The sequence below is a fragment of the Sus scrofa genome, chromosome Y, assembly GCF_054392235.1.
Source record: "Sus scrofa isolate SSC_HxYL_T2T_F1_AM1 chromosome Y, Sscrofa_HxYL_maternal_Yorkshire_Landrace_v2.0, whole genome shotgun sequence".
Lineage (NCBI taxonomy): Eukaryota > Metazoa > Chordata > Mammalia > Artiodactyla > Suidae > Sus > Sus scrofa.
Genome location: NC_139402.1, coordinates 2974000 through 2989152, shown reverse-complemented (window position 1 = coordinate 2989152; position 15153 = coordinate 2974000). Strand labels below are relative to the sequence as shown.

General features: G+C 52.5%; 1 long non-coding RNA gene across 1 annotated transcript in view; it reads left to right on the top strand.

Annotated features, from left to right (window-relative positions):
* Positions 1 to 2313: 2313 nt before the first annotated feature.
* Positions 2314 to 15153, top strand: part of LOC110258193 (uncharacterized) — a 326487-nt gene continuing 313647 nt past the window's right edge. Inside the window, exon 1 of the long non-coding RNA XR_014836135.1 lies at positions 2314 to 2522. This is a non-coding gene — a long non-coding RNA (uncharacterized LOC110258193). The remainder of the gene's footprint in view (positions 2523 to 15153) is intronic.

The window sequence follows — 15153 nt, the reverse complement described above, 5'->3', positions numbered from 1 at the left end:
CCTCCCCCTTGGCGACCACACGTCGGTTCCCCATGTCTGTGGCTCTGTGTCTGTTCTGTAGACAGGTTCATTTGTGCCAGATTTTAGATTCCAGACACAAGTGAGCTCCTGTGGTATTTGTGTCTGTCTGACTGACTTCACTTAGTGTGAGAATCTCTAGCTCCAACCGTGTTGCTGCAAATGCCCTCATTTCATTCTATTTCATGGCTGATAGTCCATTGTGTGTGTATTTACTGAGGCTCTGCTTTGGGGGCAACATTTTGAGGTACAGGCCCCCTACGTCCCCTGTGCTCCCTCCAGAGGCTCCAGGGGAGGGTCCATCCTGCCTCTGCCAGCTTCTGGGGGCTCCAGGTGGCCCTGGGCTGGTGGCCACCTCCCTCCCATCTCTGTCCCTATCTCAAGTGGCTTCTCTTCTGTGTCTGGGTCTCCTGTCTCTTAGGAAGACACTGTCCTGGGATGGAGGGCCCCCCTCATCCAGGAGGACCTCCTCTCAGACCCTGCCCATGGCTTCTCCTGTGTGTCTTCGCTGTTAGAAGGACACGTGTTATGAGATGTAGGGGCAACCTTCATCCATGAGGACCTGGTCCCTGGCACCCAGACCCAAAAACCTTAGCACTTTCTTGATCCCTTTGAGCAGAGCACCTGTGGTTTTCCCCAAGAAAGCCAAGCACACCTGTTTCTGCTAATGAGGTGGGACTGCTTGTCTGAGGAACCATCCACGTGGTGAGACGGTTGGCTTTTTTAGCTCCACCCCCAACCTCCAGGGCCAAAGATTTTCCCCTCTAGAGGGGAACCTCCCTAAAAAAAAGGGTTCGTAGAGCTTCTGGGTTGGGGAGCCCACAGTTGGGAGAATGCTGCACCCCACACTCCATGGGGACAGAAGCCCCTGAATGTGGGACCCTCACCCACTCCCACCCCGACGTCGCCCTCCCCCTCTGGCTGTTCACCCCTTTATCAGCAACAGGGAAGTCACGGGTTTCCTGACCTCTGTGGGAAGGGCACCCTCTGTCTGCAGGCGGTTGTACAGAAGTGGGGGTGATCTGTGCCCCGCCTGTGGCTGGTGTTGAGGTGGGGGCTGTTTGCGGCGGCTGGGCCCCCTGCTCGACACAGGTTTGCATCAACTCGGGGTTTCGGAGGTGAATCAAATTGGAGGCCACCCAGCTGGGGTCCAAAGGTAACTGGAGGATTCCTTGGGGTGGAAACACAGCACGTTGGGTGTCAGAAGCCCTGTGAGCAGAGAAACAATTTTCCTTTAACAAGCAAAACTGTGTTTATGCATGTTGAGCTAACACCTCCACCTGGAGGACCTCCCTGATTTCTCCCTTTCCCTGTAAGACTGTCTGCCTTGAAAAGTCAGAAGCAGTCAGCTCAAGCACCAATTAGATCATTCCCGAACCTGCTTCAAACCCTTGGTGGTTTCCATGGAAGTTAGAAAAAGACAAATGGCTTCCCCTGTCCCGCTGATTGAGGCGGGGTGGCTTGTGCAGGGCGGGCAAGGATTTGGAACCGCTTTGGGGCTGGTGGCAACCACCTCCCCTGGTCCATCTCAGGTTATAATCTGTGTGCTATGCCTTCATGACAGTGACAATATTTCATGACTTGGGTGTGACACAGGGAAGGGATGACAACACTGGGGACTCGTCCTTGTGCCCAACCTTCTAAGAGCAGACACTTTGCTTTTGCAAGACTGAGGTTCATCGTCTCTGGAAATAAAGCTGCCTGTTTTTTGGTTTCTCCTGACAGGTGTGTCTCTGCAATGTAAGACTACACGAGTTGAGTCTCGAAGTAACAGTAACAGCTGTGATTTGTAGTCTTCGTATTTTTGGTTTTTGGGGGTGGTGGTAATTAATGACCACAAATCACTGGGGTTAAAACCACAGTACCCATCCTCCCCCAACATGGAGAGCCGAGGTCGAAGGCCAAGGGGTCCCAGGGTTGTGTTCCCCCCAGAAGCTCCAAGGGAGGGTCCTTCCTGCCCCTTCCAGGTCTGGGGGCTCCAGCTGGCCCTGGGCTAGTGGCCACCTCCCTCCCATCTCTGGCTGCATCTTCTTGTGGCTTCGGCTTTCTTATCTCTTTTGTGATAATTATTCCACTGAAGGAGCATCTTCATCCTTGAGGATCTGGTCCCTTGCACAGAGCTCAAAGAACCGTAGCAATTTCTTGATCCCTTTGAGGAGAGCATCTCTTGTGGTTTTTCCTGAGAAACCCAAGCACACCTGTGTTCATGCTAATGCGATTTATGCTAATGAGGTGGGCTGGTTGCCAGAGGAACCAACAAGGTGATTAAAGGGTTGGCTTTTTAAGCTCCACCCCAAACCTCGGGATTTGCTGAGGAGTCAAGGCTTGAACCAGTCCTACTTGGCAGAAGCTCCCTCAAATAGGGGTTCATAGAGCTTCCAGATTGGGGAGGCCACAGTTGGGAGGGTGCTGCACCCCAAACTCCATGAAGACAAGCTCCTGCATGTGGGACTCCCCAAACCTTGCCCTCCTCCTCTGGGTGTTGACCTCTTTATGAACAACAGGTAAGTCAAGGGTTTGCGGGGGGCTGTGGGGACTCTGTCTCAGAGTCTGGACAGAAGTGTGGGTGATTTGGATCCTGCCTGTGGTTGGTAGTGAGGGGGGACAGTGTTGGGGCCCTGGGGCCCCCTCTCAATACACGTTTGCCACAACTTGGGGTCCTTCCACAGGTAGATTGCATTGGAGGACACCGAGCTGGGGTCCAAAGGGAACTGGAGGGTTCCTTGGTGTGGAAATGCCCCACGCTGGGTGTCAGAAGCGCTGTGAGCAGGGAAATCATTTTCCCTTAACAGTGAAATGTGTTTCTGCTTTTCCACAAACATCTCCTCCTGGCAGACCTCCGAGACCTCAGCCTTCTCCCTGTTACCCATTCTTCTCTCTATAATCAGAGTGGAGTCTGTAAAGCACGAATTGAATCCTGTCCTCATGTGCTTCACACCCCTGGTGGATTTCATGGCTGTTAGAAAAAGGACAAACAGCCCCACCTGTCCTGCTGACTGAGGCGGGGTGGCTGGTGAAGGGCGGGCACAGATTTGGACACACTTTGGGACTGGTGGCAACCACCTCCCCTGGTACATCTCAGGTTATAATCTGTGCTGTGGCTTCATGACCTTGACAATACTTCATGACTTATGTCTGACACAGGGAAGAGGTGACAACACTGGGGAATCATCCCTGTGCCCAAACGTCTAAGAGTAGGTGCTCTGCTTTTGCAAGGCTGAGGCTCACAAACTATAGTTGGCTGTTTTTTGGTTTCTCCTGACAGGTGTGTCTATGAAATTTAATTTTCAATGTTGACTCTCATGGAATGAGAGTTGATTTTCCTTGCTCTATAAATTGGTTTCAGGCGTGGGGGGGAGGTTGTGATAATAAATGACCACAAATCATGTGGGGTAAAACCCCAGGAACCCACGTTCCCCCAGCCTGGAGAGTAAATGCCTGAGGTCAAGGGGTCCCAGGGCTGCGCTCCTTCCAGAGGCCTTGGGGAGGGTCCGTCCTGCCTCTTCCAGCTTCTGGGGGCTCCAGGCGGCCCTGGGCTGGTGTTCACCTCCCTCCTGTCTCTGCCTCCGTCTCCCCATGGCCTCTCTGCATGGTCCCTTTTGTTACAAGCCCCCTTGTTAAGGACTTAGGGAGCATCTTCCTCCATGAGGACCTGGTCCCTGGCCCACAGCTCCTAAAACAGTAAAAATTTCTTGATGCCTTTGAGTAGAGCATCTTTGGTTTTTCCTAATAAAGCCAATCTCATGTGTTCATGCTAATGAGGTGGGGCTGGCTGCCAGAGGAACCCATCAGGTGAGGAAAGGGTTGGCTTTTTTAGCTCCACCCCCAACCTCCGGAGCTGCTGTGGGGCCAAGCCTTTAATCAGCCCTACGGAGGGGAACCTCCCTAAAACGAGGGTTCAGAGAGCATCTGGATTGGGGAGCCCACAGTTGGGAGGGGGCTGCACCTCAATTCCATGGAGACAAGTTCCAGCAGGCGAGACCCACACCCACCTCACCCTCCGCTTCCCTGTCTGGCTGCTTACCCCTTGCTGAGCAACAGGTAAGTCTCATGTGCCCTGAGTTCTGGGGGGCACCCTCCATGTGCAGGAGGTTGGACAGAAGTGTGGGAGATTTGGGTCCCTGCCGGTGGTTAGTGGTGAGATGGGGGCTGGGCCCTTCTCGGCTGGGTCTTCGCCCACTCGGGGCCCTTTCTGAGGTGAACTGAATTGGAGGACCCCCAGCTGGGGTCCGAAGGGAACTGGGGGATTCTTTGGTATGGAAATGCCCCACGCTGGGTGTTAGAAGCACTGTGAGCAGAGAAATAATCTTCCTTTAACAATGAAATGTTTGCTTTTCCATCAAACACCTCCTCCTGGCAGACCTCCGAGATCTCACCCTTTCCCCTGTTAGCCATTCTTCTGTGTAATCAGTGATTTCTCCAAAACACCAATTAATTCGTGTCTGTACCTGCTTCATAACCCTCGGGTGTTTTCATGGTTGTTAGAAAAGAACAAAGGGCTTCAGCTGTCCAGCTGACCCGAGGTGGGCGGCTAGTGAAGGGTAGGCACGGATATGGAACACGCTTTCGGGCTGGTGGCATTGACCTCCCCCGGGTACATCTCAGGTTATAATCTGTGTGCTATGGCTTCAAAATGTTGACAGTATTTCATGACTTGGGTCTGACACAGGCAAGAGGTGACAACACTGGGGACTCATCCCTGTGCCCGACCATCTAAGAGCAGACACTTTTTCAAGACTGATGCTCACATCTGTAAATAGTTACCTGGGTCATTGCTCTTCACAGGTGTATCTGTGCAAGTTAATTTAGCATGGTTGATTCCCGTGTAGGTAGGGATTGGTGGTCTTTGCTGTGTAAATTGGTTTTGGAGGGGGGCAGGGGTGATAACGCAAATCACGTGGGTTCAAATCACAGGAACCCACTCTCCTCCCTTCTGGACACCAAACATCGGAACTCAAGGGGTCCCAGGGCTGTGTTCCCTGCAAAAGCTCCAGGGAGGGTCCTTCCTGCCCCTTCCAGGTCTGGGGGCTCCTGGTGGCCCTGGGCTGGTGGCCACCTCCCTCCCATCTCTGCCTCCATCTTCTTGTGGCTTCGGCTCTGTGTCATCTCTTTTGTGGTAAACATATTATTCGCTTGAGAGAGCAATTCATCATTGAGAATCTGGTTCCTTTCACAGAGCTCGAGAAAACTTAACAATGTCTTGATCCTTTTGAGGAGAGCATTTCTTGTGGTTTTTCGTAAGAAACCCAAGCACACCTGTGTTCATGCTCATGCGAGTTATGCTAATGAGGTGGGGCTGGTTGCCAGAGGAACCAACAAGGTGATTAAAGGGTTGGCTTTTTAAGCTCCACCCCAAACCTCGGGAGTTGCTGAGGGGCCAAGGCTTGAACCAGTCCTACTTGGCAGAGGCTCCCTCAAAAGGGGCTCATAGAGCTTCCAGAGTGGGGAGCCCACAGTTGGCAGGGTGCTGCACCCCAAACTCCATGAAGACAAGCTCCTGCACGTGGGGACTCCCCCAACCTTGCCCTCGCCCTCCTCCTGTGGGTGTTGACCTCTTTATGAGCAACAGGTAAGTCTCGGGTCTCCTGAGTTGTGTAAGGGAGCCGTGGGGAGCCTGTGGTGGAGTTGGGACAGAAGTGTGGGTGACCTGGACCCCTGCCTGTGGTTGGTGGTGAGGTGGGGAGAGTCTTGGGGGCCTGGGGCTCCCTCTCAATACACACTGGTACCAACTCAGGGTCCTTTCAGAGGTGAGTTGATTGGTAGGACACCCAGCTGGGGTCGGAAGGAAACTAGAAGATTCCTTGGTGTGGAAACGCCCCACGCTGGGTGTCAGAAGCCCTCTGAGCAGAGAAACAACTTTAACAATGATCAGTGTTATGGCTTTCGAGCAAACACCTCCACCTGGAGGACCTCCCTGATTTCTCCCTTTGCCCTGTAAGCCTGCCTTTCTTGTCTCATCAGAGCCAGTCATCTCAAACCCCAATCAGATGGTGCCTGTACCTGCTTAGACCGCTTGGCCCTTTTCCTGCCTGTTAGAAAAAGACAGATGGCTTCACCTGATTGGCTGACCGGGGCTTCTCCTCTGTATCATGTCTGTTGTTCTAAGCACACTTCTTACTGGATTTAGGGCCTCCTTCATCCATGAGGACCTGGTCCCTGCACACAGCTCCCCAAACCATAGCAAATTTTTGAGTGATCCCTTTGAGGAGAGCGTCTTTTTGTTATTTCTAAGAAACCCAAGCACACCTGTGTTCATGCTAATGGGATTTATGCTAATGAGGTGGGGTGGTTGCCAGAGGAACCAACAAGGTGATTAAAAGGTTGGCTTTTTAAGCTCCACCCCCAAACCTCGGGAGTTGCTGAGGGGCCAAGGCTTTAACCAGTCCTACTTGGCAGAACCTCCCTAAACAGGGGTTCATAAAGCTTCCAGATTGGGGAGCCCACAGTTGGGAGGGTGCTACACCCCAAACATCCATGAAGACAAGCTCCTGCATGTGGCACTCCCCAAACCTTGCTCTTGCCCTCCTCTTCTGGGTGTTGACCTCTTTATGAGCAACAGGTAAGTCACTTGTTTCCTGAGTTGTGTGAGGGGGGCTGTGGGGACCCTGTGTAGCAGTTTAGAGACAAGTGTGGGTGAACTGGAACCCCCGCCTGTGGTTGGTGGTGAGGTGGGGACAGTAGTGGGGCCTGGGGCTTCCTCTCGACACAGGTTTGCATCAACTCGGGGTCGTTTCCGAGGTGAATTGAATTGGACGACACCCAGCCGGTATCCGAGGGGAACTGGGAGATTCCTTGGTGTGGAAATGCCCCACGCTGGGTGTCAGAAGTGCTATGAGCAGGCAAATAATTCTCCTTTAGCAATAAAATGTGTTTCTGCTTTTCCACAAACACCTCCTCCTGCCAGACCTCTGAGATCTCGCCCTTTCCCTATTACCAGTTCTCTCTAATCGAAGTCTCTAGAAACCAATGAAGTCGTGTTCGTACCTGCTTCAGACTCTCTGTGGTTTTCATGGAAGTTAAAAACGGACAAATGGCTTCACCTGCCCTGCTGACCGAGGCAGGGTGGCTGGTGCAGGGCAGGCATGGATTTGGAACAGGCTTTGGGGCTGGTGGCATCGCCCTCCCCCAGGTACCTCTCAGGTTATAATCAGGGTTCTAAGGCATCATGATGTGGACATTATTTCATGACTTCGGTCTGACACAGGGAAGAGGTGACAACACTGGGGACTAGTCCTGTGGCCGACCGTCTAAGAGGAGACGCTTTGCTTTTTCAAGGCTGAGGCTCACCTCTGTGAACAGTTACCTGGCTCGCTTCTCGTGACAGGTGTATCTCTGCAAGTTAATTGTCATGTGTTAATTCTGATGTATGTAGAGATTGGTCTTTGCTCTGTAAATTGGTTTTGGAGGGGGGTGGGGGTGATAATGACCACAAATCACGTGGGTTCAAACCACAGGAACCCACCCTCCTCCATCCTGGGGACCAGACATCTGAGGTCAAGGGGTCCCAGGACTGTGCTCCCTCCGGAAGGAGGCTCCCTCTGGGGGTCCAGGCAGCCCTCGGCTGGAGGCCACCTCTCTCCCGTCTGTGCCTCCATCTTCCCGTGGCTTCTCCTCTGTTTCCTTTTGTGTCTCTTAGGAGGACACTGTCCTTGGCTGGAGGGCCCCCCTCATCCAGGAGGACCTCCTCTCAGACCCTTCCTGTGGCTGCTCTGTGCCTTCTCTCTTACGACACTTGGTGGCCCCTAAATGTAGTCACCTCATCCACGAGGAGTTGGTCCCTGGCACACAGGTTGTAAAACCATAGCAATGTCTTGACCCCTCGAGCAGAGCATCCCTGGTTTTTCCTATGAATCCCAAGCTCACCAGGTTATGCCAATGAGGCAGGACTGGTTGGCAGAGGAACCAACCAGGTTATGAAAAGCCTTTTTTAGCTCCACCCCCAACCTCCAGAGCTGTTGAGGGGCCAAGCCTTTAATCAGCCCTACGGAGGGGAACCTCCCTAAAACGAGGGTTCAGAGAGCATCTGGATTGGGGAGCCCACAGTTGGGGGGGGCTGCACCCTAATTCCATGGAGACAAGTTCCAGCACGTGAGACCCACACCCGCCTTGCGCTGCGCTTCCCCATCTGGCTGTTCACCCCTTGCTGAGCAACAGGTAAGTCTCGTGTTTCCTGAGTTCTGGGGGGCACCCTCCATGTGCAGGAGGTTGGACAGAAGTGTGGGAGACTTGGGTCCCCGCCGGTGGTTAGTGGTGAGGTGGGGGTGGTCCTGGGGTCTGGGCCCTTCTCTACTGGGTCTTCGCCCACTGGGGGCCCTTTGAGGTGAACTGAATTGGAGGACCCCCAGCTGGGGTCCGAAGGGAACTGGAGGATTCCCTGGTGTGGAAATGCCCCACGCTGGGTGTCAGAAGCACTATGAGCAAGAAGTAATCTACTTTAACAAGGAAATGTGTTTCTGCTTTTCCATCAAACACCTCCTCCTGGCAGACCTCCGAGATCTCACCCTTTCCCCTGTTAGCCGTTCTGCTCTCTGTAATCAGTGATTTCTCCAAAACACCAATTAATTCGTGTCCGTACCTGTTTCAAACCCTTGGGTGTTTTCATGGCTGTTAGAAAAGGACAAAGGGCTTCACTTGTCCTGCTGACCGAGGTGGGTGGCTGGTGCAGAGCAGGCACAGATTTAAACCCATTTTGGGTCTGGCGGGAATGACGTGCCCCAGATACATCTCGGGACAGTGTTGTATGACTTGTGTCTGACACAGGAAAGAGAGGACAACCCTGGGGATGAGTCAGTGTGCCCAACCGTCTGAGAGCAGATGCCCTGCTTTTGCAAGGCTGAGGCTCACCGTCTCTGTAAATAACTCGTTCCCTGTCTCTGGATTCTCCTGAGAGGTGAATTCCTGCCGCAGAACTTTGCCTGGGTTGATTCTCAGGGAAGTGGAGATGGGTTTTCTTTGCTCTATAAATTGGTTTCGTGTGGTCTGAGGTCAAGGGGCGCCAGGGGAGGGTCCTTCCTGCCTCTTCCAGCTTCTGGGGGCTCCAGGCAGCCCTGGGCTAGCGGTCACCTCCCTCCTGGCTCTGCCTCCGTCTTCCCATGGCTTCTTCTCTGAGTTTCCTCTTGTGTCTCTTAGGACACTGTCCTTGGAGGGAGGGCCCCCTCATCCAGGAGGACCTCCTCTCAGACACTTCCTGTGGCTGCTTTTGTGTCTTGCCTGTTGTAAGGACACTCATGACTGGATACGGGGCTGATCTGGTCCCTGGCACACAGCTCCTAAAACCCTAGCCATTTCCTGAGAGATACCTTTGAGCAGAGCCTCTCTGATTATTCCTGAGAAACCCAGGCTCACTTGTTGATGCAAATGAGTTTATTCCAATGAGATTTATGCTAATGAGGCAGGGCTGGTTGCCTGGGGAACCCACCTAGAGGTTGGATGGTTGGCTTTCTAGCCCCACCCCCAACCTCCAGAGCTGCTGAGGGGCCAAGGCTTTTCCAGTCCTGCCTAGTGGAAGGAACCTCCCTACAAAGGGGGTTCAGAGAGCTTCTTGGTTGAGCTTAGTTGGGAGGGTGCTGCACCCCAAACTCCTAGGAGACTGAAGCTTCTGCTTGTGGGACCCGCCGCCACCCCCAGCTCCTCCTCTAGCTGTTCACCCTTTAGGGACAGTAGTGAATTCATGAGGTTCCTGAGTTCTGTGAGGAAGGCTGGGGGGACCCTCCACCTGTAGGAAGTTGTGCAGAAGTGCGGGTGACCTGGGCCTCTGGTTGGTGGTTCGGCGGGGGCAGTCCTGGGGGTTCGGGCCCCCATCTATCTCAGTGTTGGCACCAACCCGGTCCTGAGGTGAACTGAACTGGAGGACACCCAGCTGGGGTCTGAAGGGACCTGCTGGATTTCTTGGTGTGGAAACGTCCCACGTTGGGGGTCAGAAGCTCTCTGAGCAGAAAAGTAACTTTTCAACAATTAAATATTTCCACTTTTCCATCAAACACCTCCTCGTGGCGGACCTCCGAGATCTCACTTTTTTCCCTGTTAGCCATTTGTTCTCTGTAATCAGAGCGAATTCTCTACACCCCCAATTAGACTGTGTCCTTAGGTATTTCAAACCCTCGATGATTTTCATGGCAGTTAGAAAAGGACAAATAACTTCACCTGTCTTGCTGACCAAAGAAGCGGGGTGGCTGCTGCAGGGTGGGCATGGATTTGGAACACACTTTGGGTCTGCTGGCTGCGACCTCCTCCTGGTACATCTCAGGACAATGTTCTAATACTTGTGTCTGACCCAGCAAAGGGACGACCACGCTGGGGACTCTTCCCTGGGCCCAGCTGCCTAAGAGCGGGCACTCTGCTTTTGCAAGGCTGAGGCTCAGTCTCTGGAAATAAGTAGTCCGCTCTCTCTGGCTTCTCCTGCCAGATGGATCTCTGCCGCATAACTGCATGTGTGGAGGCGCATGGAAGTAGAGATGGGTTTTCTTTGCTCTGGAGTTTGGTTTTGTGGGCTTGTGATAATAAATGGCCACAAATCACGCAGGTTAACACCCCAGGAAACCCCCCTCCCCAAACCCTGGAGACAAGACGACTGAGGTCAAGGGGTCCCAGCGCCGCGCTCCCTCCAGAGGCTCCAGGGCAGGGTCCTTCCAGTTTCTGGGGCTCCTGGCAGCCCTGGGCTGCTGGTCGCCTCACTGCCCACTCCATCTAAATATGGCTCTTCCTCTGTGTCTCCTGTACTGTCTCAGGAGGACAGTGTCCTTGGATGGAGGGACCCCCTCATCCAGGAGGCCTTCCTCCCAGACCCTTCCCGTAGCTTCTCTGCATCTTCTCTGTTACAAGGCCACTGATGATGGCCTTCAGGGCGAGTTTCATCCATGAGGATCTGGTCCCTAGAGCACATTTCCTAAAGCCCTAGCCGTTCCCTGAGACATACCTTTGAGCAGAGCCTCTTTGATTATTCCTGAGAAACCGAAGCTCACCTGTGTTTATGCTAATGAGATTTATGCTATTGAGGTGGGGCTGGTTGCCTGAGGAACCCACCTAGAGGTTAGAAGGTTGGTTCTTTAGCCCCACCCCCAGCCTCCAGAGCTGCCAAGGGGCCAAGGCTTCTCAGTCCTGCCAAGGGGAACCTCCCTACAAAAGGGACTTGGCTTCTGGGTTGGGGAGCCCACAGTTGGGAGGGTGTTGCACCCCAAGATCCAGAGGGACAGCAACTTCTGCACGTGGGGGTCCCCCAGATCTTGCTCCCCCTCTGGCTGTTCCCCCCTTGATGAGCAGCAGAGAAGTCCCATGTTGCCCGAGTTCTGTGTGGTGGGGGCTCGGGGACCCTGTGTCTGCAGGAGGTTGGACAGAAGTGGGGGTGACCTGGGCCCCTGCCTGTGGTTGTTGGTGAGGTGGGGTCAGTCCTGTGGGCTGGGCCCTCCCCTGCTGGTTGGTGCCAACTGGGGGGTCGTTTCTGAGGTGAATTGAAGTAGAGGACACTCAGCTGGGGTCCGAAGGGAACTGGGGGATTCCTTGGTGTGGAAATGCCCCACATTGGGTGGCAGAAGCACCGTGAGGCCTCAACTTTATGAAACGCCCCTAGATCATGAGTCCCTGTGACTGACCCAGGGTGACCCGGTGTTAAGGCAGGATGTGCAGGGTAGCTCAGGGTCTGGGCGTTTGGATCTTGGCAGAGAGAAGCATTTTCTTAGCTCAAGATTCTGCACATGGTCTGGGCGAAGCCAACGCCCTGTGGCTTTGAGGAATCGACAAGAGCGTGCAGGAGTTCCTGCAGTGGCTCAGCAGGAATGACTCGTATCCGTGAGGACATGGGTTCAATCCCTGGCCTCGATCAGTTGGTTAAGGATCCGGCACTGCTGTGAGCTGTGGTGTATGTAGGTCACAGACGAAGGCCTGATCCAGCAAGGCTGTGGCTGTGGTGTAGACTAGTAGCCTCGGCTCCAGTGCGACCCCTGGCTTGGGAACCTCCATGTGACACAGATCCAGCCCTAAAAGGAAAAAGTGTGCATTTGAAGAATCCTGTGTGGGGGATGGCGTGCCCATGAGACGTTGGGGTAACCTCAGGGTTTCATGACCAGATGGGTTTCACGGGCCTTGTTTGTGGTCTTTGATTGTGTGTGTGTGTGTTGTTGGCCTCACCCAAGGTAAATGGAGGTTCCCAAGGCAGGGGTCGAATTGGAGCTGTAGCCAGTGGTCTACACCACAGCCATAGCACCTTGGGATCCAGCTGCATCTGCGACCTACACCCCAGTGCAAGGCAACTTGGCATCCTTAACCCACTGAGCAAGGCCAGGGATTGAACCTGCATCCTCATGGATGCTCGTCAGATTGGTTTCTGCTGAGCCACGACAGGAACTCCCTGGTCTTTGATTTTAATGTGACTATGAGGGTCCCCGTCTTCTCCTATGCTAAGACGGTTGTTTTGGGCACCTGAGGATTCAGGAAGAGGCTTTGTTTTTTTTTTTTATTTTTTAATCAATATTTTCCCACTGTACAGCAAGGGGGTCAGGTTATTCTTACATGTATACATTACAATTACCTTTTTCCCCCACCCTTTCTTCTCTTGCAACATGAGTATCTAGACATAGTTCTCAATGCTATTCAGCAGGATCTCCTTGTAAATCTATTCTAAGTTGTGTCTGATAAGCCCTTTGTTTCAATCATTGGTGTTGCCGGCCATGTCTGGAGCTGACAAGGGGCTCAGGGGTCTTTATTGCTCAGCTGGCATCTTGGTTTTCGGCCCCCAGGTCTGAGCTCCTGTGAGGCACCCAGGCTTCCTGCAACAGCCAGAAAGCAGGGCTGTGTCCTCTCCATTGGAGCAGATACCTGGGCAGAGCTGCTGAGTGGCTTTGTCACCTGCAGGTCACCCCCGTGCAGAGTGGAGAGTCTGGGCTCCTGAGGGAATTCTCACCCCTTGTAAGTCTTCTCACTTGGCTGGGAAAGCCTGTGAGGGCAAGGGGACCCCTCTCTGTACAGGTCTCTCTGTGTTTATGTATCTGCATCTGTGGTCCTGCACTTAAGAGTCTCTGCAATTGTCTGTGTGTGTCTGTTCATTGCTGCATCAGCCTGTCTTTGTTTGACTTTATTCCTGCACCTGTGTCTGTGTAGCAACTGCCTTACTGCATCCATGTGTGTTTATAGGTTTATGTCTATGTCTCTGAATATGTTGCTGTTTTTGGATCCCTGTGTTTACATTCTGTGTCTGTATTGTTGTCTGTGTTTCTATTCCTGCATCTGTGGGTCTGGTTATACATCTGTGTGTATTCATAGGTCTGTGTGTGTCTATATTTATTCTGTGCCTGGGCATCTATGTTCTTAGGTCTGTGTACGTTTATGTGTGTTTCCCTCTGTGTCTGTGCACACCTGTGTGGCCTCCCCCAGGCCTCTGTCGGCAGCCCCTTGTCATTCTTCCTCCCCCCATGGCTGTGTCATCCAGGAGGGTCTCTCTGAGTCCAGGGGGCTCTGCCCCTATAGCTTCATTTGGGGGTGATGATGCTGCATTTCCTGCAGGGATGTGTGAGCCGTGATCCCTGCCCTGCATGGTCCTTCTGTTTCAGGTGGTGAGGCCACAGGGCCGGGGTGGCTGGGATTGGACAGAGATTGATTAGGAAGCAGAACACACAGCTGTCTCCCCTCCTAGGGAAACAGCCCAGCCCTGCATGGTGACACCCTGGCTGGGAAGGGTTCACAAGGCCATAAGGATGGCAGTGAAAAAGCTCTAGTTCAGAAGGGGTTCACTTGTTAAAATGCCTTCTTAAATATTTTGTGAATTAAAAAACTTACTTTCAAAAATTTTAGAATTCTTTTAGTTTTTGAAGGTTTGTTTATTGTGGCTGCCTGAGGCATATGGAGTTTCCAGGCCAGGGATCAGATCTGAGCCACAGTTGAAACCTGTATCACAATGCTGGATCCTTAACCCACTGTGCCAGCTGGGTGTCAAACCCACGTCCCAGGGCTCCAGAGATGCCACTGATCCTGTTGCCCCAAAGCGGGAACTCCTCTATTCATTTTTTTTTTTAACTTCTATTCCATTGGAGTATAGTGAATTACAGTGCTGTGTTTCAGGTGTATTGCAAAGGGTGTCAGTTATACATGTATCACTTTGAGTACCTTACCTCGTGCAGGTTATTACAGGCTATTGAATATAGTTCCTTAGGTTGTATAGGAGAGCCTTGATGCTTACTGAGTTTGTTTATACTAGTGCGTATGTTGACCCCAAACTAATTTATTCCTCCCCCAGCTGTTCCCGTTTGGTAACCATATGTTCTCTATGTCTGAGTCTCTTTTCTACATAAGTTCGTTGGTGTCATATATGAGATTCCACATGGCAGTGAGCTCAGCTGGTGTTTGTCCTTCCCTTTCTGACCAACATCTTAGTATGATCACCTGTATGTGCACCCATGTTGCTGAAGATGGCATCATTTTATCCTTCTTTATGGCTGGGTAATATTCCATTTTAGGCATGGAGCACATCTTTTATATTCATGCTCTGTTGGGCGTTTAGGTTGGTTCCATGTCTTGTCTACTGGGAATAGTGCTGCTGTGAACACAGGAGTGCAGGTATCTTTTCCAATTACGGCTTTTTCTGGACAGATGCCCAGGAGTGGGACTGATGGATCATGTGGTCGTTCTATTTTCAGTTCTCCTGAGTTTGTTTTTTGGTGCTGGTGGTTTTTTTTTTTTTTCCCCCTTCTATTTGTCAGGTCCATACCTGCAGGTTATGGAAGTTCCCAGGCTAGGGTTCAGTTCATATCTGCAGCTGCTGTTCTGTGCCACAGCCCCAGCCAGATCCTTAACCCATTGAGCCAGGCCAGGGATCGAACCCACATCCTCACGGATCCTACTCAGGTTCCTTATCACTGAGCCACGAGGGGGAACTCCCCCATCTCATTTTCTACAAGTTGGTGTTTGGAATAGACTTTCAGCACTGTTTTAGTGCCTGTTACACAGCAGAGCGACTCCGTATTTCTAGACACACCTGACCCAGGTTTTCCTTCATGCTCTCTTACCTCCTATTAGGTCTGAGTCTGCACAAGTCTGCAGAGCTGCAAAGTACTGGTGAATACATTCCCCCACTTTTCTTCCATGTTTGCAGTAGAAGGGACGCAGCACCAGGTTAGCCTCACATGTCCAGCATGGTCAAGTGACTTA